The sequence below is a fragment of the Vipera berus genome, assembly GCF_964194415.1.
Source record: "Vipera berus genome assembly, chromosome: 3".
NCBI lineage: Eukaryota > Metazoa > Chordata > Lepidosauria > Squamata > Viperidae > Vipera > Vipera berus.
The window spans coordinates 48,164,511-48,188,620 of record NC_138204.1 but is presented as its reverse complement, the minus strand read 5'-3'; the positions used below and the strand labels follow the sequence as shown (position 1 = coordinate 48,188,620).

The following is a 24,110-nucleotide window of genomic DNA, read 5'->3' as shown; positions in this document are numbered from 1 at the left end:
ATGGGCTGTACAGAAAAGATACATTAACTAGCTAATCATGGGTTCAGGCCAGGAATCTTAACAGTACTGTACATTGCTCTTCCTCAAGCTATGCCAATACAGAGATGAGATTGCATTATCCCATTTTTTGTCATCCAAAATTCTAAACAGCTAACAGTGTAGCTGATATAAAATAGCTACATAAAGTTTACATCAACAAATGTGAAAACATATTTCTATGTCTATATACCACAATTATCTACAAAGATTTTGCTTTGGACTTTCCCTTCACTGGTTGGGAAGGAAAAATGAGCCAACTCTGCTCCCTATGTTTCTTTGACCATCCTCCTCTCATTGAGTGGACCCCATAATATTAACAGCTATGAAGTGCCTTTTGCCAACTTTAAAATGAAAGCTGGAAATTAGATTTAAAGTGATCTTGTGGAATATCTTGAGCAAATAGAAAACCATACAAATATAATCATGATGTATCTGGTCATAAGACTGCATTATTTCCTCAATTTATTGTTTAAAGAACTAAGAGACTTAATGACAGGCCATAGGAAAGACATTTCAGAGTGTTCACATCACATTGGCTCTCCATGTGGTCTTCCTGTTGTTGGGATTCCAAACCGGAACCTCATGTTGAACACAGTGTGCAAGATAGCAGTAAGAGAGGAGATAGTTTAATAAAGTGTCCATAGTCACCATTTGGAGCAGCGTTTTTCAAACTTACAACTTTAGGACATGAGGATTTCAACTTGCAGAATTCCCCAGCCAGTATGCCCACATCTTAAAGTTGTCAAGTTTGAAAAACATTGATTTATAGCTTTCAAGGTAGCAATCAGTGCAATCTATGAACAATTTATATGGCTTACATCTCAAAGCAGCTAACAAAGTAAAGATTTTTAATAACCTTATAAATAAAAACTATATGTTAACATATGATTTATAAAGAAGAACAGACTCATAGTTATTTTGTTGTTGTTAGTTGCGAAGTCGTGTCCGACCCATCGCAACCCTATGGACAATGTTCCTCCAGGCCTTCCTGTCCTTTACCATCTGCTGGAGTCCATTTAAGCTCACGCCTACTGCTTCAGTGACTCCATCCAGCCACCTCATTCTCTGTCGTCCCCTTCTTCTCTTGCCCTCAATCTTTCCCAGCATTAGGCTCTTCTCCAGTGAGTCCTTCCTTCTCATTAGGTGGCCAAAGTATTTGAGTTTTAGCTTCAGGATCTGGCCTTCTAAAGAGCAGTCAGGGTTGATCTCCTCTAGGACTTATTTATGAAATATTAGTACAGGTAGTCCTCAACTTATGACCACAATTGAGCCCAAAATTGTTAATGAGTTTTGCCCCATTTTACGACTTTTCTTGCCACATTTGTTAACTGAATTACTGCAGCGGCTAAATTAGTAACCCGGTTGTTAAGTGAATCTGGCTTCCCCATTGACTTTGCTTGTCAGAAGGTAATAATAGGATTACATGACTCTGCAACTGTCATAAATGTGAATCAGTTGTCAAGCATCCAAATGTAAATCACATGACCCTGGGGATGCAGCAATGGTCATAAGTGTGAAAAATGGTCATAGGTCACTCTTTTCAGTGCTGTTGTAACTTCAAATGGTCACTAAACAAACTGTTGTAAGTAGAGAACTATCTGTAACTAAATTTATTGTTCCTAACCTCCTGAATTTTTTTCTCCCATTTCTTTTCCTTTTTTCATTGTGTTCTGTTTTCCAGAGCATAAGTAGGTCACTCTGAAAGTCTTTCTGGATGAAAAAGATAAACTTCTTTTTTAATGAATAAATATGCATTTAAAAGCAATTAAATATTAAGAGAACTTCATAACCCAGGGCTGAAAACAGTTAAAGAAGGAAATTCCACAATTTGGTGCCATATACAAATATCTTCTCCTAGCCTCAGGCTAGGAATGGAGCAAATATCTGATTAAGATGTTATTTAATAAGTAGGTTTGTTTGTAAAAGGCAGTCATTCAATGTCCAGATCTGTCTATCTGTCCAAAGCCTTAAAAGGCAAAGCTCATGTTTTTAAATTAACCCCAGAAATGAACCAATAACCAGTATGACTCTTTTATAACTAGCATGCTCACAAATTTACAGATTACTATGTTTTATAGCAGTTGCATTTTCTGGAAATTTTTCAGGAGACCAGATCTCTTACAGTACATTACAATTTATCAATATTCTACAGCTGTGAAATTTATCTTTTATGTTCTTTCAAAGTAAATCACAACAGAAGCAGAAATGTGTAAAGAAAAAAATGGCCCTGGGAAAGTTTTACCTAAGAAAGAGACTACATTAATGCATATGTGTGTGTGCACATTTATATATACCGTACATAGATATTAAATTTCACAATTTTGGTGCTCTTACATGAGTTTGGCAATCCCTTTGAGATTTCTACTATTGGATAAAAATGGGACCAAGCGAATAAATAGTAATAGCAAGGACAAGTTTTATCATTCTTTCTCAAATCCTTGAAAATGATTATCCCTCTTTGATCATGTCTGGGCTCCCAAAATCTGGACAACCACTAGCTCCAAAGATCAATGGTTTCACTGTAGAGAAAGACCCTAGAACTAATAGTTACTCACCAATTTTAGTTGGAAGGGGCACCTGCAACAGGGCCTCTTCTGATATCCTCAAGGATTAGGGAGGTACATATGGGATGGTGTGATCTTTCCTTCAAATCCCTCTTTAATATGGCTTCCTACATTCATATAGGGAGAAAATCAAAGTTACTCATCTGGCCATACTGAAGTATGTTTTTAAAGACAGAAGTCTTGTGTAAAAACCTACATAGTATGTTATTATTTATTAATATGTTATAGGGATAGTATGAAATCCTTATACTGGAAGATTCATTCTTCCAACTACAAAAGCATGATAATGGTGGAAGGTTAGCAGCACTTGACCCAAGCATTAAAAAAAAGTTAAAATGGATGAATACTACATTACAGCATTGAATTCTAAGAAGCAATAAATTTTGCAACAAGACATAGAGATAGATAGGACATGTAAGCAGAGATGCGAGGGGATTTTGGTGATTAGGGAAATCCAGTGAGAAAATTCTATCTATGCTACATATTAAAAGCCTATGTCAAAATAACAGTGGTAATTCCAGGATACACGAATCTATAATATCTGACTTGCAAATTCATTTCTCGCAACATAATCAAAGCTAATCAAACAAGGGAGATAAGCTTTTCTGAGCTATCAGATGTTTGTTTGTTCAACTGTATTTATTTGCTGGTAGGTTTTATTTACATAAATGCATTTCAAATTTCAAAACTTCAGTTCCTGAGTTTAACAAAACAAAAAGTAAAGATTCCTTCAAGTTGAGCTTAATTCCTTCACGTTGAGCTTAATTCCTACTGACAAGATAGAAACATCCATGCAGTATATCATCTTTGTTTTTTTCTTTTTGTTTCTACTTCTTATCTAATAGAAATAGCTCAAATATATTAATTTGTTTTATACACATTTCAAAACAATCCATTTCAAACAAACAGAAACAGAACTTTCAAGTACTATTGAAGAAAACAAACAAGCTTTAGGAACTTATATAAAATATTTATGTCTGAAAAGGAAAGGGTATATTACTAACTTATTTTCATAACTGACTGGATGTGATCTTAAGACAAAGACCAAGTACATTTAAGCAGCCTTTCAAATAACCATTATTTTGAATTGGATCTGAAACCATATTGGTAATGATCTGTTCAGAAGGGGTGTATCATGAACTACCAATCTGGCTTCAACAAGGAGTTGAGTGGTTTCGTTCTCAAACAGATAAAATTCCAGGCCCATTTTAAAATAAATTCTCCCTACACACACACACACACACAGAGAGAGTACAATATTGACCTTGTTCCCTAAATTCAACCCACATAGGCCTCTACAAAATGTCATGGCAAATGTTATCAGAAGTCAATATAAGAAAGTTGAATTTGCCAATGTCAATCATCCCCAAGGTGCAATTTCAATCCACAACCCAGGTCTAAAACAGAGTAGAACATAATCAGAATACAACAAGAATGTCAGAACTGAAGATGTCAGTACTACCTCAAGAGTCTTGCTTTCATTTGGCAGTCATTATCATATCTTGAGAAGTTTAAATTTTTTAAGGCAGGCTTAACTCTTGCATTTTTAATTCCCTTTTCTATTAGCATAACAAAAAGCCCTTTTTATTTCTTCCAACTTTGCTAAAGCACAAAAAGAAATGTGGCTCATTTATAACCTGACAAGGACATGAATTACTTGGAAATTATAGCCACTGTCCATATCCTATAAAAGTATTTTAATTTTTTTATCTCAGTTGAAAGTTTCTGTTGCATTCACAAAAGTTCCCTAAGTTTGTTTGAGTCTTTGTTCATTAAATTTGTATGCTGCCAAATTGAGAAGTAGAAATAACATCCTGCACAAATTGAATGGACTTGTTGGGGTTTGGCAATGGACACACAACAGATATCTGCATTCAGCTTGATTTGTTCAGTAACAGAGTATTGTGCCTCAGTATGGCTTAATAGCCTGTACACAAATAGGACTGATGCACATTTGCATGAGTCAATGAGCATTGTTAGTGGGACAATCCGAACTACTCCCATATACTGGCTGCCTATTCTGAAAATCACCCCCAGACGTAATACAAACAAATGGCCTCTTCCAAGAATACCTAAAGATTATTAACAACTTCCAGCTGCTAATACTGAGCAATGTAGCCTGCCTGGAGTGAAAGAGGTTGAGATTCAGACATCCAACTATTTCTACTGCTAAAGTACTTGTAAAAGACGATTTTCACATACACAATACAGTAGTGGCCAAAATTGTGGAAACCTTTTGGGAAAAGTGTATTTTTGAGGTTTGATGGCTAATAACACCACTTTTTTGGGAGGAGTAGTACCATAAAATTATATATCAATGGAAAGATAATTTAATCAAGAATGTAATGCAACAAAGTTTGTTCAATTATCTGTACTTATTCTATGAAAAGTTATAGCCAAATAACCAGAAAAAGGAAGCACAGCTTGCTTAGGTTGATATCAGGTAGCTTTCCTTCATCTGATTGTAGCCAATGAGCATGAGCGTTTAGAGAGCCAATCAGGTGTCATCTTGTTTTGGCAATGAGCCAATCAGATCACAGTAGGATTCAGTTATTGATGTCATGTATTGAAGCTGAGAGGAGGATATTTGTCACTGTGTTATATGATTGCTATCAAGTTGGTTGGGGTTTTTGTATTCTTTCATTTAGTGAGCTTGTAAAACATAATAAAATTAAGGTAATGGTGCAAAGAGTTGACTGGATGCCCAGAAAGCGATGTAAAATAGTATTATTAAGTGAACAAGGCTATAGTTATAAAGAAATTAGAAGAAAAATTGGTGGAAACTTAACCAAAGGTAGAATTTCTACTGTACACTTTTCCCAAAAGGTTTCCACAGTTTGGGCCACTACTGTATGTGGAAACAACATTGAATAGAAATTTCCCCCCCACAATGTCAAGTTTGCAACTTAAAAAAAACAGCTGGATTTGACCAGCCCCATGCAATAAGGACAACACTGAACCAAATTCACACTGGCCATGGCAGATGTGCTGACACCCTCTATAAGTGAGGCAAAATAGCATCACGGAATTGTTACTGTGGGACCATATAATACTCTGATTTCTCTTTTTCTATGGTATTTTGAACACCAATATGATATGATCACTTCATCAAAAAAATTCCCATTCTTTTTGATACTCCAACAACTCTCCCCTTTGATTAGGAGCAGATCTAGTGACAGTTAATTCCCCTGTCTCCTCTTTAAGATTCTCTTCAAGAAACTGATCTTTTTTTTTCCCTCTAGAAAATGAAACAGCAACATCACTGAGGAATTTTGGGGATCATGCAGCCTTGGCTGAGATGATTTTCCAACATATGTCAGGCTAGTTTATTTTTTTATGACACTGTATAATCCCTTGCAGGAGGGCGACTGCATGGAGCTGAGTGTTTACTGGCCAGATGCCCTTCCTGACACCTACATAGAGTTTGCAGGAGATATTTTCTCTTTATGCCCTGATAGAGAAACATCTGTCACTGCCTAGGATTGAACTCTCAACCTTTTGAGTCGGAAGAGAGTGTCTTCACCTCTAGGCCATCACGCTGCTCATATGTATGAATAGTTTAAACCCCCATTATTAATGTTTCTCTTCTCTGAAAATTCTGTAATATGCTCCAATATTTTACAATGTTGTAAACTGCTGCCAGCTTACTTTGTTATGGTATGCAGGAACAAATCTGAAAAATAAAACTTCTTCCTGGCTTGGTTGTCTGTTGTATACAATCTTTAATGTTTCCTTTTGCCTGTATTCTTATGCAAGAAAAAATGGTATATCACAAAGATTTTATTTATTTATTTATTTAGTTATATTTATATACCGCCCTATTCTCTGAGGACTCAGGGCGGTTTACAGGGAATTAAAAATCCAAAATACAAAAATTAAGAACCAAATTAAAAAATATTAAATTAACCCTGTAGTCAGTTAAAAAGAACCCCAAATTAAAAATTCCTCCTCAGTCTGGGCCCGAGAGCTCGAAGAGCCAGGTCTTCAGGCCCCGGCGGAATGATCGAAGGTCGGGGGCAGTTCTCAGCTCCACCGGCAGCTGGTTCCAGAGGGCAGGCGCTCCCACCGAGAAGGCCCTATCCCTGGGTGTCACCCGCCGGCAGTCTCTTACCGGCGGGACCCTGAGCAGACCCTCCCTGTGGGAGCGCACTGGGCGAAGGGCATTTGATGCCGGCAGCAGGTGTTCCCTCAGATATCCCGGACCCAGGCCATGTAGGGCTTTATAGGTGATAACCAGCACCTTGAATTTCACCCGGAGAGCAACCGGAAGCCAATGCAGCTCACGGAGTAGAGGTGTTACATGGGAGTATCGGGAAACCCCCATTACAACTCGCGCGGCCGCATTCTGCACCAGTTGAAGCCTCCGAGTGGTCTTCAAGGGCAGCCCCATGTAGAGAGCGTTACAGTAGTCCAAACGGGAGGTCACAAGCGCATGAGTAACTGTGCGTAGGGCGTCTCGGTCCAGATAGGGACGCAACTGGCGCACCAGGCGAACCTGGGCAAAAGCCCCCCTGGTCACGGCTCCTATATGGTCTTCGAAATTGAGCCGTGAATCCAGGAGGACGCCCAAGTTGCGAGCCCTATCGACGGGGGGTAACACCTCACCCCCCATCATTAAGGATGGAATAACTTGGTTAACCCGAGATGCCGATATGCACAGCCACTCAGTCTTGGCGGGATTGAGACGAAGCCTGTTTCTCCCCATCCAGACCTGAACCAGCACCATTTGCAGAACATTCTCATATATAATGCATAAGACTTGCAATAAGAGTTAAGTTAATAAGTTAACTCTTGCAATAAGAATTATCTGCTATTGTTTTAAATTGACTGCATGGTAAAGTTGCAGTTTAGCAACTAATATGCTTTATTATAAGGCTGATGTGTTGATAGGAACTGTTCTTGAACTGTTGTGCTTGTTCAAGAATTAATGATTATTGAATTCAAGAAGCATCCTTGCTCAGTATCATATAATACCTACAGCTTATTTATACAGAACAACAAATGTCCATATTACTCTTTCCAATACAGCAAAGAACTATTAACTCAACCAGTTCCTAATTAAACCTATTTTGAACTTTCTAGTCTCCAAACATTTGATGTGAGGAGGGTGGAAATGAGTGACTAATGATATAAAAATATATTTATGAAGAGAGACGAAAATAAACTTCTAAGAAGACTGCAACTATATTTAGCACATTCAAAATGCCCAGGGATGGGTTAGATTACAGAGCTCTCACTCTACTCAAGGAGGCAACAAGGCTTAGGATATTAAATAATTCTTCTTTAAAGCTGATAGAAAAATGTACAGTTTCTAGCAGTTGATCTGAATGCACATTAAAACATAATGTGACATATCTATTTCAAATGCAACATATCTATTTCAAATAAAGAAGCATGTGGATTTTAATACTGGATTTTAATACAGTTGTGTACGTTGCTAACCCTCAAGAATAGCATTCCAAACTTTGTGGATGCAAAGTTAAGGGTTCTGAAGTGTTGTTGTTGTTTTCTGGAAATAGTGAAGAGAAGCTCAAAAAGACTTCTGCCTTCCACAAATTTCATAAGTTATGACTATTTGCAAATGACAGATGCATCCTTCTCAGCAGCTGTTGGAGATCCCAGATACAGATAGTAGCTTACAAAAATTAGTTCAGGACTACTGGAGGAAAAACCTCACAGTTCTGAACTTGGACAGAGCAGGAGAAACACAACTGCTCTCTTACTTGGCCTTCAAGAGTGTACAGCTCATAGCTGATGTTCAATTAAGCTAAGTCTAGAAAATTAGCAAGATGTGGATCAACTTGCTATTATCAATGGGTACCTACACTTCATAGATCCTTTTGATCACAGAAAGGTTGGGAATAGATTGCCTCAAGATGAGTTGATGATTATCTGTACAAGGACTGATCCGGCAAGCAATCAGATAAGGGTAAAGAATGGGATGGGTTCTCTTCAATACACTCTTACTATTGTAATATTCCCAGGATTCATACTAAAATTTTATCCGAGTTGCAGAGAAGCTCTTCAGTTTCTAGTTGCTATTGTTACAATTTGTCCAAAACAAAACAGGTGCTGCAGAATACCAACCCTCTCCCCCACATTTCTGATTCTGGAAGAATATTTACTTTGAGGCTAACAAGTGGTGTTTTATGGATGATTATATTTCAAAATTCTTTGCCAGCACAAAAGTCCAGCAGGAATCCAGTAATTACAGAATGAGGAAGGAAGGAAGGAAGGAAGGAAGGAAGGAAGGAAGGAAGGAAGGAAGGAAGGAAGGAAGGAAGGAAGGAAGGAAGGAAGGAAGGAAGGAAGGATGGATTTGTTAGGGGGTGGGGCAGAGAATCTTACTGTCGTTGTTTTCTCTTCTTCGTTCTATATTTCCTTCTCTGAGTGCCACTATGAAGCAAGCAGAGAGAAAGCATTCTGGAGGGCAGCGTTCTAAAATATATGCCAAAAACAACACACACAACACTGCTGTGGAAACCCAGTGATTAAATAAATAAATGCTCTAGCTTCTCAAAGCAAGAAAGGTAATGTGAAGAAACACTAGAAAAGCCAAGCTACCCAGATCCCAGAATATCCTAAGCAAAGACCTACCCGTTTTCTCTGTTCTCAGAACTACACTGTACTTGAAACAATAGTATAAGCAGAGAAATGTACATTACTGGAGAAAGTAATTCTCCCTTATAAATGATCTGACTGTATAATCTCTTGTTGAAGAGTGGTTTTAAACATTTTCTTCATCACAGATCCCTTTTAAACACCTTTTGTGCCAAGGACCATGGGCACAGACCACCAAGAGTTAAGATTTAAATCATAACATTTCTTCAAGCCTTTGCAGACTCCCTGTGATGACATTGCAGCCCCACAGGGGTCCACAGACCACAGGTTGAAGTAGAAAGTTCCAGTTCATAAAAACGTATAAAGATAAACACCCAAACAAACACACACACACACACACACACACACAGCCTTAAAGGGTTATTAATATTTGGGTGGAATCTCCTTACACATAAAAAACTTGGTATTTTTTAATCTTGAAAAATCTAGGTTAGATTACTATGAAAAATGCAAGATTCTTCTGGTTAGGATATGGCCAGTAGGTCACCAATCAACCAATCCTAGTTGGAGTCCAAACTTTATACATAGTCACTGAGAAATAAGCTTCACTACAGCCAGCAGAATTCATTCCAAGCAAACAAACACAGGATTTTAGCCACGCTACATGCTTCACAATAAAAAGTCAATAAAAGATGTGCTAAAGGTGTTTACTGGATTCAAAAGTTATTCTGCACGAATCAGTCATGAGGTTCTTTACCTTTTAAACATAAGCCTGCTAGTAGAACTTCAGATGAAAGAAGAAGGGTATTCTGATCAAATATTCTGATATTTTAAAATTCTGATAACTTAAGTATGAATTCCTAGTATTTAGACTTATCAAGTTATCACACAACTTTGAATCATTTATCTAGGAAACGACAGCAAAGAGGTTGTTTTAGCAGAGGATGACTTACATTTTTGCTTCTAAACAAAGCAAAAGAGCCTAAAGCTTTGCAGTAGGAATATTGTGAATTATATGAATTCTCTATCTCTAATTCTAATTCTCTAACTCAGGACAAAAAGAAAGTAGTCACCAGACCATATTGCCATAAGCAGAGTTCATGCTTTTAGCACCAGTCAACTAATGTTCCACATTAAATAATTTCTCAACAATAGAAAAACAAGTCAAAGTTATTATTTCATTGGAAATATTGTACTTGGAAGTTCTCCATATGTTGTTAATTCATGCAATCATAGGACTATGAATTCAGGACTCAGTTAGTAATATACAGATTCTTGGTTAGCTGACTAATTCAAATGCACTGCAATTTGTGAAAGCAAAACAGAAAGTTTTAATTGGTTTGAAGTTCCTGATCCATAGAAGTTACTTAAAACTGCAAATTTGAATGTCAGCACTGACCAAATTAACTTCTAAATTTTATATGAGGTTTTGGAAAGATATTCCTATAGTGAAATGTGATCCACATGCAGTAACCAGTGCTCTTATAGCTTATTCCTGTCTGCTACTTTCCAAAATGAAGAAAATTGCTCCTATGAGGAACATTAGAATTTCATGAGTCTTGAGAGCAGTCACACAACTATCTCCTCAAGTTCATCAATAAGAAGCAAAAGTGCAAGTCATCTCCCAAGCTGATCACAGATTCAAATGAATTATCATATTCATTTGACACTCATTTACCTTACTAATCAGAAAAATAGGAAGAAGAGGTGACAAAATCAAAACAAAGAAGGTTCTGCTTATTTATTTCTTCATCAAATAAGCTCTTTAATCTGAAATTCTTACCTAGAACCCTGAATTTCCTCATTTTAGGAGCTTTTTAAAAATTATTGTTTAGTAACCATAGAGGCAGGAAGTTGCAACACAGCATAGCTACTTAGTTTGATGTGACCTAAACTTACAATAAGCTATGAAACCACCATCCGGGAATTATGTTAGGAGTCACTAGCAAGTCTCCATATCTTCTCCTCCAAAATATCTAGCAACTCAGTTAAAAGAAACCATTTTCTTCTTGCCAAATTTTTGCTTATAGATACACTGGATTTGATATGCCTGTAGGGAATAAAGAAATAAAGCCAAAAATGCTGCCTTCATTCTCAAATGCTGACTGTACAGAAATAGAAATAAACATTTATATTTCCCTAATGAAGATAGCAAGTCTGTATTTGCTCTACTTTGGTAAGTCAGTGCAACAAAAATATCCATTTTTTTTATCCCTGTGGTTCCCCCACATACTTTCATAGCTGCAGTTGTATTGCATTCAGCATACTGAAATCAGATTTTCAAGTTTGCCTCTATGGAATGCGAGAAACTTTCCATTTTAGAGTGCAAACTGAAATTCTCACAATTCTATTAAAATTCTTTCTCCCACTCACATTCTGCCAAAGAAACATGACTCAGGTATTCAATTATATCCCTTTAATATTTTCTGAGGGACGCGGTGGCTCAGTGGGTTAGGACGCTGAGCTTGTCGATCAGAAGGTCGGCAGTTTGGTGGGTCGAATCCTGAGTGCCGCGTAGCAGAGTGAGCGCCTGTTACTCGTCCCAGCTTCTGCCAGCCTAGCAGTTCGAAAGCACGTCAAAATGCAAGTAGAAAAATAGGGACCACTACGGTGAGAAGGTAACAGCGTTCCGTGCGCCTTTGGCGTCTAGTCATGCCGGCCACATGACCACGGAGACATCCTCGGACAAGCGCTGGCTCTTTGGCTTTGAAACGGAGATGAGCACCGGCCCCTAGAGTCGGAAACGACTAGCACGCACGTGCGGGGGAACCTTTACCTTTACCTAATATTTTCTGTTTTAACAATTAGAGCACTATACTAAATGCAAATGCATTTCTCTCCTGAGGAATATTGTCCCAGCCATTAGCATTGTTATGCATCTCATTCCTCCTCTAACCATGTAAAGTACAAGGATTTAAATGTAACATAAAGCAAGTCCAAAATCCTAAACAGGTTTAGCAACATGCCAGTATCAATTTGAGACAACTACTGAAAAGATGAAGATTGAGTGAAAAAGATCTAATTTAGTACTCATTATGTTCATTTGTGCAAAAGAAGTTATTCTTTGGGACTAAATTATAAAACATGGGTTTAATTAGAGGGTTGAGCTAAGAGACTAATTTAATTTCTTTAAGTCCTTACTTTAATTAGACCAGTGTAAAATATATGTAAGTCAGAGTCCACTTATTTCCCAATGACAGCTCAAATGCTTACCTACTACAATAAGTGAACAGTTACTCAGAAACAATCCTCCAATAGGAGAAATGCTCACTTTGGGAATGTTTTTGGCTTGTGGGAATGAATTAAAACCCCCTACTCCTGCCCTTTTTTCTTTGTAGAATTCCACCTCCCTTGTTCACATTTTCCTCCCCCCCCTCCAAACATGAACATCTTTTGATGTTGAAAAACACAGGCTTCTAAAATTTGAGAATCTCCACTGAATATTATTAAAGTCTACCTTCACCTGTATGGAATTATTTTCATTTCAGATTTTCAAAATAAATTTGGACTGGCAAAGACTCTTCGGTGCAATATAGACAGAATTCCTTTTAAGCCAATAATGGTGCAAATTTCATATAAATTTTATATAAAAGCAATTTAAGAAGTGTGGTCAAGCATTTGATACCACAGATGTCCTCAACCTATGACGAATTGAGCCTGGAATTATGGTCATAAGTCATGGCAGCCATTAAGCAGGTCACCATGTGATTGTACCCTATTTTACTACCTTTTTTGTGACAATCGTTAACCAAATGGGGTCGTTAACTGAAGGTCATAGTAAACAAACCCATTTTCTTTGATGGATGCTTTTTGCTGGAAACCAGAAGTAAATACTGGAAACTGACCAAAAATGCCAAAAATCACAGTCACATGACTATGGGATCCTACAAATAACCTTAAATGTGAACTGGTTGCCAAACACCCAAAATGAAATCACATGAATGAAGGGGGGAAGTTGTAGATGTTGGAGCTCTGGAACTGGTTGATAAATAACTCTGGGGAGGTCTGTCCTTACTTTGAATGGTCACTAAGGAAGCCCTGCCCATATTCATACTATCTGAAGTTTCACTGAGTTTACTGAGTGATAGTACCAGGTAAATACGTATAACACTGCAACCTAAATATGAAAGGCTTGGTCAAATGTTTGATGGTATTTATACGTAAGTACCAATGTTGGAATTTGACCATTACCTGACATATTTTCATGTGATCTTCAGTAGCTGACGAGCATGTGGGACCTTGACTGAAAAGGTCATCTCCATTTACAAACAGACCCCTGAAAATTCAACACTGAATACTGAAAAGGCTACACATTTTTTTTTATCTAGACCAGAAAGCAGAGTTGAGTTTAACAAGCTCAGTGGTAATATTTGCCAGTCACATGACTTTCAATGATACAAAAATGATCTCTCTTCCTATAAATGAACAAACAGATAATTCCTTACACTGAACACAATAAATAAAACTGTACAGTAATACCTCGCCCTGCCTACATTTTCAGCACCCTCTGAATGTCCTATTACATTCTGACAGTGGAAAAGCAAAAGACTACTAGCTACTCAGGATATAGTAGCATGACCAGAAGAGATCCAACAAATTGTATATTGTTACATTATTTCAGTCAGACACAGATCTGTCTCTCTCTCTCTGTCTTCCTAGACCTAGGAAGATTATTATTATCATCTGTGAAGAACATAACCAAGTATCTCTTATTTTGCAGGATTCTTCCTTGAATACTGCAAGGCCCTTATATACAGAATGAATGTCTTTTTCACTTCCCTGTTGAAAGATATGCTTAACCCTAATGCCAACTTCAGCCAAAGTATCACAATTGCAAATAATCAAGTGGTTTGGAAAACTAATATATACTGTATCTGCTCTCTAGTTTTTTTAAAAAATTCACTTTTTCTAACATTTATTCCAGTTGCATATAATGTATAATGCAACACATTATACATTAGCAAGACCTTTTTTATTGTTCCATATGTCTCACACAGATCCTCTAAAGGACAAAGGACCAAATGGGCATAATTATCCGTGACCTGCCCAAAGTTCTGAAGATGGGCATCCATACAAATCTTTTAAATAAATAATTAAGAATATATAAATAGAAGAGTAGAAACAATAATGGTAGAATGGCAACTCCAGAAATAGGAACAACCATGCAGTCAAACCACATCTGGAGGGAGGAAACGTGAAGAATTGACTAAATTCAATCAAACAACCTAAGATATGTAGATGATACCACTCTAATGGCAGAAAGTGAAGAGGAACTAAAAAGCCTCTTGATGCAGATGAAGAAGGAGAGTGCAAATTTATATATTTATTATATTTTTATACCGCCCTTCTCCCGAAGGACTCAGGGCGGTGTACAGGGCAATAAATATAAAAACGAAATACAAAAGTTAAAAAACAATTAAATATTATGCCCGAATATAAAACAGTAATTAAAAGACATATGAAAACCCCAACCCTAACCCATCAAACCAGGTCAGATTGCTCGAATAAATAAGTTTTTAGATCGCGCCGGAAGGAGCGAAGGTGGGCTTGAAACTCAACATTAAGAAAACCAAGATCATGGCATCCGGCCCACTCAATTCCTGGCAAATAGATGGGGAAGAAATGGAGGTAGTGACTGATTTTATTTTCCTAGGCTCCAAGATCACCGCAGATTGGGACTGCAGCCAAGAAATTAAAAGATGCTTGCTCCTGGGGAGGAAAGCTATGGCAAATCTAGACAGCATAAAAGCAGAGACATCACCCTGTGAACAAAAGTGTGTATAGTCAAGGCCATGGTTTTCCCAGTTGCAATGTATGGCTGTGAAAGTTGGACCATAAGCACCAAAGAATTGAGACCTTTGAACTATAGTGCTAGAAAAGACTCCTGCAAGTCCCTTGGACTGGAAGACGTTCAAACCGGTCAGTCCTAGAGGAGATCAACCCTGACTTCTCTTTACAAGGCCAGATCCTGAAGTTGAAAGTCAAATACTTTGGCCACCTAATGAGAAGGAAGGACTCACTGGAGAAGAGCCTAATGCTGGGAAAGATTGAGGGCAAGAGAAGAAGGGGACAACAGAGAATGAGATTGCTGGATGGAGTCACTGAAGCAGTAAGTGTGAGCTTAAATGGACTCCAGAAGATGGTAGAGGACAGGAAGGCCTGGAGGAATGTTGCCCATGGGGTCGTGATGGGTCGGACTCAACTTTGCAACAACAACAACAACAACAACAAAGGTTCCAGCAGTACCAAAACACAGCAAGTACAGATGTACATTTCTGTTACTGCTAGTCAAAAGATGTTTTCCTGAGAAAACCAGAAAATGCTCAAATTCAACATTCAACTAAAGAGATTGTAGGTGCCTAAAATGTCAAATGCATGAAGACGTGTCAATATGGTAAGTTAGTCATACGTAAAAAATACAGTCACATAAATATTTCTCCTTCACCACATTACACCTAATCATTTGGGGCACCTAGCTACATGATCATCCACCCATAATCATGTTTGTAAGAAGTGAGTATAGGCTGCAATGGAGGCTCATCTTTTTCCAAAGAACTTTATATATTTTATATTTTAAACAGTATTGTGAGTCATATATAAAGAAAATGGGGTACGAGCCATTCCTTAAAGCTTCTCCTTAATTGTCCTGCTGCTTGAAATAATTATGTACTAATACAGAACACCATCTTTGCAACAAAAAAATGGCTAATAAATATACTGAATCACCAATAGCAAATGTTTTGGCATGCCAAGTATTTAGGATATGGGATAGGACTGTCTTGGCACTAGACATGCTCCTCATGCTCATGCTCATAACCAGAAATGCAAAAATTTGTAAAACAGCTAGCCCAGTTAGTACCAGTGGCAAATAGAAGTACATTTTACTACTTATTAGATACATCTTGCATTATCTCCTTTGAGTATGAGATTCAGAGGACACTCAAGGCATGCCTCTCACTGTACATATTCCAAGGACCAGCTGAAGAGACTATATTTAGCTCTTCCCTTATTGAAAGTTTTAAATAACCGTGGAAAATACAGAAGGCTTCAGTTACTAAACTCAGAGAGCTCAGTCCTAATCAAGAAGGCATCCCCTGAAATGCCAGCTTTGAAACTGGCTTCCATTAGTATCAACCTCAGATAGACCAAACCCAAATTTCCCACATGGAATCCATTGTTTACTCATTCAAAGAAGGAATTGTTTATGTAAATGCAGGAAAACTAGTAATTGTAGTAGTATGCAGTGGTGGGATTCAAATATGTAAACAACCGGTTCTCTGTATGGATGCCACTTCTGGAAGTCCATTCTGGGCCTAGGCAACAAAAAATTAGTGAACTGGCTGAATAGTATAACCACCACTGATAGTATGCCACCATTATAGGCTCACATTCATAAGGATTATGTTTGCACATACCCTGTATTATGCAGAGGTCTGCAATGCTTCTTAATTACGTAGTGTACTATATTGTAACAAACATGTCACCCCTCCCAAAAGGTGACAGACCTTCAGTTTAATGCTGCATTAGCACCAATAAAAGTCCAGACAAAGATCTACAACTATGCTCAGAAACCAAGTATCTGCAACACTCCAGCTTTTGCATAATCCTACTTAGGGGAACAAACAGAAAACAATATCCCATAGGTACTTGCTGAGAGGCAAGGCACCAAGTTGATTTCTGGTGACGTTTAGGCTATTCTCAGATGCTGACAGATCTTGCTGAAGTCTACATCAGAAGAAAGGAATTCCAAGACTCAGGATTCAGTCGCAGCAGGCTGGTTTCTCTGATGTGCTTAGCCAGGCTAAATAGGTAGGGATGGAGGAGCAGCTCTAAGTAGTCTCTTTTCTCCATGCCACCATATCATTGGAAAGAGCATACTTTTATGGGAAATAAACTCTATTAGTGCGGACTCTTTGTCCTCAAGTTTTGTTTAGAGAAATGCACTGCATGTTCCTAATGGAAAGCAGCTGTTTTATACAATCAATAGTACCTGGAAGAATATATCTGAGCATCAACTATAATTTTCTACCAAAAATTAGCCTCAAAAAAAAATCCTGCTGCAGTGGTATGGAACTGAGGTTGTGGCCTCCAACTACAGTTCAGTATACATTGGAATTCTCTCTAAATGGTAGAATTACCAAATTGTTTCAGACTTGTAAGTGCTAGCTAGTTTCATTTTCTCATAAGGAACAAATAAGACAGGGGTAGGCAACCTTGGCTCTTTTATGACTATTGGACTTCAACTCCCAGAATTCCTGAGCCAGCATAGCATAGCTATAGGAATTCTGGGAGTTGAAGTCCACTAGTCATAAAAGAGCCAAGGTTGCCTACCCCTGATATAAGAGACTATGTGAATCCATCCATACAACAAATCCTTTATTAACACCAAACCTATGCAATCTATTTGCTATTTTGTTTTTAGCAATTAAGAAGCTTTCTTTTTAACAGCACACAGCTTTATTTATTACTGATTTTCATTCTACTTAAAGTACTTATTGCACACCCTTGCAGGGCTATTTGTAGTTCTTTATAAAACACTTAGGTAAAGCAATTATTTAGCTCTTCCTTTGTTAGAGGTGTAGAGCTACCTAATTAAGAACTGATACAGGTATAGAAGTTAAGACATCAGCTTTAGACCATGATGAAGCTCTCTTAGATGAATTTAGTTCACTTTCTCTTAGTCTACAATCAGTTTTTCTGGAGGTAAATTAGGGGACGACCATCTGTAAACCTGGAGCTGTCAGATGTAAATGCAATCAATGGACAAATTAACAGGGCAAGATGAATTACGCTACAGTATTAACAATTACAGAAGGATCTGGACAGACTCGAACACTGGGCACTATCTAACAAAATGAAATTCAATGGTGAAAAAAGTAAGGTTCTACACTTAGGCAGGAAAAATCAAATGCATAGGTATAGTATAGGTGGTACCTTGCTCAATAGTAGTAACTGTGAGAGGGATCTCGGAGTCCTAGTAGACAATCACTTCAATATGAGCCAGCAGTGTGCTGCAGCTGCCAAAAAAGCCAACACAGTGCTAGGCTGCATTAACAGAGGGATAGAATCAAGATCAAGTGAAGTACTAATACCACTTTAAAATGCTTTGGTAAGGCCACACCTGGAATACTGCATCCAGTTTTGGTCATCACGATGTAAAAAAGATGTCGAGACTCTAGAAAGGGTACAGAGAAGAGCAACAAAGATGATTAGGGGGCTGGAGGCTAAAACATATAGGGAACGGTTGCTGGAATTGGGTATGTGTAGTTTAATGAAGAGAAGGGTGAGGGGTGACATGATAGCAGTGTTCCAATATCTCAGGGGCTACCACAAAGAAGAGGGAGTCAAGCTATTCTCCAAAGCACCTGAAAGCAGGACGAGAAGCAACGGATGGAAACTAGTCAAGGAGAGAAGCAACCTAGAACTAAGGAGAAACTTCCTGACAGTTAGAACAATTAACCGGTGGAACAACCTGCCTCCAGAGGTGGTGAATGCTCCAACACTGGAGGTTTTTAAGAAGAGACTGGACAGCCATTTGTCTGAAATGGTATAAGGTTTCCTGCCTGAGCAGGGGGTTGGACTAGATGACCTCCAAGGTCCCTTCCAACTTTATTATTATTATTATTAATGCTTTAACAGATCTGGAGGGGAGGCTGTTTGGGCTTTGTTTTACTGCTTTGCTATACTTCATTTATAATGCTTAGTTTAAAATGTATTTTATGAATCTTCTCAAAATAAATTGAAATAGTAATAGTAATGAAAATGGGCTCGCCATATGTGAAGTAATCTATGTTTCTGAAATAGTACAGCTTTCGGAGCACTGTTTACTGTAAGTTAAAACAAATGTTATGATTTGGTCTCCATTCTCCCTGTAAAATAGCAAAACAGACAACAGTGAAATCCTAGTAGAACAGCTACTGAGCTCTGGGATCAGATTAACCCAGTTGTTCTAAACTTTCTGCCTTTCACTTGCCTGCAGCATCAAGGATAAGGGGGATGATTTAGAACCAACACTAAATTCATGTGATTGCTAGACAAGCCTGTTGAGCTTCATTGTTACCTGACATGAAAGGAGAATATGCAGTGCATTCTCAACTCTCTTGTCATTGGACATTGCAGAAGAGAATGGCAGGGGCATAGTAATTCTTATTCATGGGCATTTTTTAGCTGTTCCTGATTCTTTTCCCCCATGAAATCATTCTAAAAGTAACTGTTATGTATGCAGGCACCTGCATAGCAACAGCCACCAGGGGGCGTTGGCCTGGACGGTTTCGGCGGGAAACCCAGTTTCGGCGGGAAACCTAGGGCCAACCCCATTGGCTGTCCGCTTACCTGGCTAGGTATTTAAGGAGGCCAGGTAGCCCTCATTCCCCAGTTCCCTACCCCCCTTCAATAAAGAGCTGAACTCACACACCGGCTGGCGTCTCTTCCTTGCGTCGGACCCACTACACAATAGTGGCGACGAAGGTGGGATTGCTGCCGACCAAGAGCTGAAGTCACTGGGGAAACGCTCCACGAGCTGAAGGGAAAGGCATTTTCCTTCCTTCTCCCCCCACGACCGCCAGCCGACCGGGTCAGCCGACCGGACCACGCCGGTCACCGCATCCGCAACCGAGACCACACACCGCACCTCGACCGAGACCGCAAGCCGCACCGCCATGGCAAGAGCCGGACAAACCCGCGATTTCGACACTCGCCATCCCGAGACCTGGGCCCGCTACCTGGCTCACGTTGAACTGTACATGCGGTTCAACCAGACATCCGAGGACGGTGCGAAGGCGGCAGCACTGCTTTGCCTCGGGGGGCCAGCGCTGTTGGAGATCGCTGCGAACCTGTTCCCCCAGGAGGCCATCAACACCGTCACGTACCGGGACCACGTGGCCAGACTCAACGCACACTTCAAGCCCCGACGCTCCAAGGTGGCCCCACGGTCGCAGTTCGAAAAAAGGGACCAGCACCCCGACGAGACCGGTGCCGACTTCCTTGCCGCCCTACAAGAAGCCGCCGTCGCCTGCAGGTTCTCGAATTTGGAGGAGCGGCTACGGGACCGGCTGATCTGCGGCCTACGAGACAGGCGGCTGCAAGAGCGCCTGTTCGAGAGAGAGGAGGTTTCGCTCCAGGAAGCCGAGGACGCCATCCTAGCCCACGAAGCGGCCTGCGGGGCCATCCAAGCATGCCAGGAAACCAGGTCCGGCAACCAGGCGACCAACATCCACCGGCAAAGCGCCACAGAGGAGGACGACCAGAGCATTGACCTCCTCCAGCGGAAGTCGACCCCCGACCAGCAAGCCAGACGCCCAGACAAGCCAAGGCCTCCCAGCAACGCCACCAACCCTCAGAGGTGCGCAGGGTGTGGTGGGAACCACGTGCACAGCCTCTGCAAGTTCCGGTCCGCCACGTGTCGGGCCTGCAAGAAAACAGGCCACATAGCCGCGGTCTGCCATAGCCGCTGCCCCCGAGAGGAGATCCACGAGCTGCAACCGGGGAAACCGCCGTTCGAAGGTACTGGGGCCCCCACCAAAACGCAAATTGGCTATGTTGAGAGCCGGCTGGCCATTAACCACACGGGTAGCCGCCGGCTGCTCAAACCCAAAAGTAGATTAACAACCCGCTTGCAAGGCGTCCCTTGCAGCATGGAGCTTGATTCCGGATCAGCAGTCTCAATCATTTCAGATGAGACCCTTAACTTCATAACCAGCCGGAGCAAGCAGCGGATCAAATTAGGGCCTACAAAATTAACCCTGACCGATTTTCAGAATTTGCCGGTCAAGGTAAAGGGGGAGGCCACCGTTTCGGTGGGGTTTAAGGGTCGTGAAGGGCACCTGGACGTTGTAGTGGTAGAGGGCCGCAGAGCCAGTCTGGTCGGGCTAGACTGGTTTGAGGCCCTGGGAATCACCGTCTCCGGGATCCATCGGATCCAGGGGGACTCCGTCGAGGCCGTCTGCCGGGAGTTCGCAGACGTTTTCGATGGGTCGTTGGGCAGGTACACAGGCCCCCCCATTTCGTTCAAGCTTAACTCGAATGTTCCCCCCGTTAGGGTCCGGCCGCGGTGAGTCCCCTTCGTGCTCAAACACAAAATAGAGCGCGAACTAGATAAGCTAGTGGCCCAGGGAATCTTAGAGCCCGTAGATGGGGGGGAGTGGGAAACCCCAATCGTCACCCCCAAATCCAATGGGGAAATTAGGATCTGTGCCGACTACAAGTGTTCGGTGAACCGCGCCCTGAACCCGCACGCTTACCCGGTCCCCACGGTCAGCCACGTTCTCGCTTCCCTCCAAGGCGGCGCCATCTTTGCAAGGCTCGATCTTGTGCAGGCGTACCAGCAACTCACGGTTACTAGAGCAACATCTGACATTCAAACCATAGTAACACACAGGGGGGCGTTCCGGGTGAACAGGCTGCAGTTTGGAGTCAGTGTTGCTCCTGGCATCTTCCAAGAAGTTATGGAGAAGACTCTCAAGGGCATCCCTGGAGTCTGCCCTTACTTTGATGACATCCTGATAGCAGGAGCATCAGCAGAGGAACTGGCAGGTAGGCTCAGGGAGGTGCTGTCCAGACTGCACATAGCGGGTCTCAAACTCAAAAGGGAGAAATGCAGCATAGGTGTTCCTTCCACAGAATTCCTGGGGTTTAGAATAGATGCCAGGGGAATCCACCCCACAGAATCCAAGGTGAGGGCCATCAAACTAGCACCCACACCCAAGAACAAGGCAGAGCTTCAGGCATTCCTGGGTCTGTTGAATTTCTATCATACATTCCTCCCACACAAGGCAGCCATCGCTGAACCACTCCACAGGCTACTAGACAAGCAGGCAACATGGGACTGGACTGCCACCCACGACCAGAGTTCCAGGGCCTTGAAAGCATTGCTGTCGGATAAATCCACAGTAACCCATTTCATCGAGTCAAAGCCCATTTGCATCGCATGCGATGCATCCCCTTACGGTGTGGGCGCAGTTCTCAGTCACCTTGAGCCCAACGGGGCACAAATCCCCATAGCCTACTATTCCAGGATGCTGTCTGGAGCAGAAAGAAACTACGCCCAAATTGACAAAGAAGCCCTGGCAATCGTGGCAGGAATCAAGAAATTCTATGATTACTTATATGGCAGGGAGTTCACTGTCTACACGGACCACAAACCACTCCTGGGCCTGTTCACAATGGACAGGCAGACCCCCCCCCAAATTCTGTCCCCCAGAATGCTCCGGTGGTCCATCTTCCTTGCAGCCTACAATTGCAAGCTGGTGCACAAGCCAGGGAAGGAGATGCGCCACGCAGACAGTCTAAGTAGGCTTCCTTTAGACACCCCGGATCCAGACCCAGCCCCAGCCACACAGATCCTAGCCCTGCAGGAACTACCGGAGTGTCTCGTTCATGCCAAGGACCTTGCCAGCCACACAGCCACAGACAACATCATGGGCCGGGTGCACTCATGGGTTTGCACGGGGTGGCAGGGCAAATCCCCGGGGCCGGAGTTCCAGGCCTATTTCACCAGACGCGATGAAATCTCCACGCACAAGGGTTGCCTCCTCTGGGTTAGCAGGGTCATCATTCCCACCGTACTACGGGCCAGGGTATTGGACTCCTTACACGAGGGACACCCGAGGGTGGTCAGGATGAAGACACCCCCTGGTCCCGCATCCACATTGACTATGCAGGGCCATTCCAGGGCCAACTGTTTTGGTAGTGGTGGACAGTCACTCCAAGTGGTTAGAGGTAGTCCCTGTTCCCAACATGACCTCAGGGAGGACAATCCAGGTGCTCAGAGTGCTCTTTGCCACACACGGCCTCCCCGATGTAATTGTGTTTGATAACGGGCCTCAGTTTACCGCTAATGATTTCCAGGCATTCTTGAAGGCGAACTGGATTAGGCACGCCACCTCCGCGCCTTTCCATCCATCAACCAACGGGCAAGCCGAACAGATGGTAAGGACGACCAAAGACGCACTCCGGCACATCATCAGTGGGGACTGGCACCATAGGCTGGCGAAATTCCTGCTCGCCCAACACACTACACCATGCGTGGCTACCGGGAAGAGCCCAGCAGAACTGCGATGGGGGTGGCGCCTCATCACCAAGCTGGACCGTTTACACCCAGACCGGGTAGCAGCCGAGACCGTAAGGCCACCATCACCATCATCATCATCATCACCATTGCCATCATCACCTGCACACAGGGTTCTCAATGTAGGGGACCTGGTCTGGGCAAGGAACTACGGGGCTGGACATCCATGGGTTCCGGGGACAGTGGTTGAGAAAACAGGACCCCTCTCTTACATTGTGGGGGTGGAGGGGGACAGATGCATAAGGCGACACATCGACCAGCTCAGAGGAAGGGTCCCCGAGCGCACCACACACGCCCAACAGGAGAGCCACACTCCAGGAGAGGTCAACCCAGCCGGGAATGGCACAGAGCAGGAACCAGAGGAGGAGGGCCTCCTGATCCCAGCGCTTTGCAACCCTGCACAGAGGCCTCAAGAACCCGCGGTCCAAGCCCAGGGCCAAACCACACCCAGATGGTCCACCCGGGAACACAGGACACCTGCCTACCTATCGGACTATGTGTGCAAGTGACACCCACACAGTGGCATCGTTGTGTTTTTTAATACTAGTGTTGAATCAGTGTACATAGTTGTAGTTAGTTGCAAGTTGTTTCATTGTTATGTGGTTCTTCTCTAAGGGGGGAGGGGTGTTATGTATGCAGGCACCTGCATAGCAACAGCCACCAGGGGGCGTTGGCCTGGACGGTTTCGGCGGGAAACCCAGTTTCGGCGGGAAACCTAGGGCCAACCCCATTGGCTGTCCGCTTACCAGGCTAGGTATTTAAGGAGGCCAGGTAGCCCTCATTCCCCAGTTCACTACCCCCCTTCAATAAAGAGCTGAACTCACACACCGGCTGGCGTCTCTTCCTTGCGTCGGACCCACTACACAATAGTAACGGAGTTA

The 24,110-nt window shown here is 41.8% G+C and overlaps 1 protein-coding gene across 3 annotated transcripts in view; it reads right to left on the bottom strand.

Moving 5' to 3' along the window:
- Nucleotides 1–24,110, bottom strand: part of TFEB (transcription factor EB) — a 101,352-nt gene that overhangs the window by 43,430 nt on the left and 33,812 nt on the right. For 2 of the 3 annotated variants that reach the window (XM_081322630.1, XM_081322628.1), the window contains exon 3: nt 2,595–2,710. The gene's annotated coding sequence lies outside the window, so the exon portion shown is untranslated. Of the gene's footprint in view, nt 1–2,594; nt 2,711–8,951; nt 9,000–9,921; nt 9,973–24,110 lie in introns of those variants that run through there. The other variant, XM_081322629.1, reaches the window with a different exon arrangement.